Source organism: Lolium perenne, chromosome 4 (assembly GCF_019359855.2).
Source record: "Lolium perenne isolate Kyuss_39 chromosome 4, Kyuss_2.0, whole genome shotgun sequence".
NCBI lineage: Eukaryota > Viridiplantae > Streptophyta > Magnoliopsida > Poales > Poaceae > Lolium > Lolium perenne.
The window spans coordinates 311435324-311437574 of NC_067247.2; the positions used below are offsets into that span (position 1 = coordinate 311435324).

Here is a 2251-nt window from a genome sequence, read left to right on the forward strand (position 1 = left end):
AACTGACAATCTGGTAACATTCCAAGTATTATCTAATTAAAAATGTATGTTGGTCCATTCAAGCATCCTTGATTCACTGTCCTAAATAATATCTTTTTTGGACACGGAATACTTTCAATTGAAGCATTGTTATACTTATCGATCAGTGTGAGCACAAACTAGTCCTCCCAGCACAAACATGACAGTATGAACCACACGCATCCTGCTACTAATTTAACCGGTGAAGTCGATATATGGTTATGGTCGCAGCTAAACAAAGCATGTAAATAAAAATTTGTAATTAAAAAATTCACACGTGACATGTATGCTATATTATAAAAGTAGCAATTGCAGTACAAAAAAATATCAATCCTGTCTTCTGGCTGTACAAGAGGCTATCTAATTTTACAAGTATGAAAGATCAAAGCAAGAAACAATCTAAATGAAGGAAAATCAAATACAAAAGGCAACCTCTACATCAGCCATGTCGCATTATCAGCATGTTTTTGGAATGACATTATCCGATTTCTTTAGTTTAGCGTTCTTGCATGTACTTGTAGCACCTTTGCCTTTCCCGCTGAAGGTAAGTTTTACATCCTGCATCACTAGATCATGGCATGGGATGGTGTCGCTGCAGTCTAGCTTGATAGCCTCTTTTGTTCCACTCGTGCCCCTTATATTCTTGAACTGGATATTACTTAGCTCCACCGCTGAAGTTTGTTTCTTGCATGCCTTGGGCTGCAAAGGATCATCCATATAGCAATAATTTTGGTCAATGATTATTGGATTCTTGACCTTGTCCATGATGATATCCTCAAATGTGATGTCCTTGGCATATCCCTTTCCTCCTTGCCACGATTTTATGCGTGCACCATTCGTCGTGCCAATAAGGTGTGCTTTGTTGATAGTTATGTTGGAAACACGAGCTTCAGAATTTTTGTCACCTAAGCTTCCGACGCTGATTCCATGACCCGGGCCGCATGTTATCTTTGAGGCGTACAAGTTCTCAGTTCCGGTCTCGATAGACATGCAATCGTCTCCAGTTTTAATGTTGCAATCCATGACTTGTATATCCTTCGTGCGGGCAATGTGGATGCCATCGGTATTAGGGCTGTCTCCGGGCGCAACGATCGTGATATGCTTTAGAACCACGTCCTTGCAATCTTCGACGGACATATGCATTTGCTGGCTGTTTAAGAGCTTGATATTTTCTACCTTCAAGTGCTTGCACTTGCTGAGCAACAACGCCGTGGGGGCCTCTGTGCACTTGAGGTTCTTGTCGATTCGGCACGAGTTCTTCCACCATACTTCGCCTTTCCCGTCCATGGTCCCTTCGCCCGACACGGTTAACTTATCAACGTTGTTAAACACGATCCACTTATTCATGTTCTCCTTCGGCCAAGATGATCGTCCGGGAGCTACCAACGTTCCGTCGAGCTTGAATCTGACGCTCGACTTGCACTGCCCCGAGAAGGTGGTCTGCTTGACGAGAAATTCCTTCTCCTTTGGAACCAACATGGTGGCTGGCTTAGACGATGAGCAGGCCGCGGCCCAAGCTTTCTGAAACGCTGGGGTGTCATCAGTTTTGCCATCGCCAACGGCTCCATAGCTAACCACGTTGAACTCGGCGTCCTTAGTAGGCTTGGTCTCTTGACCAAGTTTGCGATGTCGCTGGACAGGTCTGTGGCTCAGCGTGTCGGCCTTGACGCTCGTCTCTCCCAGTCTGCGGTGCACGGATGCTGTATGCATGCCGCCTGTAAATGCAAAGGCAATTGCCGGGAAGATGAACAATAACAGCAGGAAAAGCACTGCCAGGACGACCTTGCGAGATGCCATGGCCCGAGGTATAAGTGCGCGTATGTTCATCTCGTTCGGCCGGGCTGGAACAACTCGATTGAGTTAACCTCAGCTTGAGCTACGCGAGGAGATATGATCGATTCTGGGGCTTGATTGCTGTATGCTTTCACGGCTGGTATTTGCCGACGAACAAGGCAGGTACGTGCCTGTACCTTTATAGTAGGCCAGCTAGTGTGGTAGCTTCTCGACTCGGATGCTCGATCAACAGCCAGTCAGACTCGGATAATTAATCAGCAACATCCAATCTGACTCGGATTTTATTTTACGAAACAGACCGGACTCGAATACGAAGGACTTGCTGTCGCCGAATCCTAGTACAAAGTTGGGCCCAACAAAGCTGTAAATCAACTATTATGGTTAGGAAAACACTTCAGATCACCCGGGGGATCAGGTCGCGATCGTCCGGGTCCGCTCG

At 46.1% G+C, this 2251-nt stretch overlaps 1 pseudogene; it reads right to left on the reverse strand.

Annotated features, from left to right (window-relative positions):
- Positions 1 to 474: 474 nt before the first annotated feature.
- Positions 475 to 1815, reverse strand: LOC127347808 (polygalacturonase-2 pseudogene; annotated as a pseudogene).
- Positions 1816 to 2251: the final 436 nt, after the last annotated feature.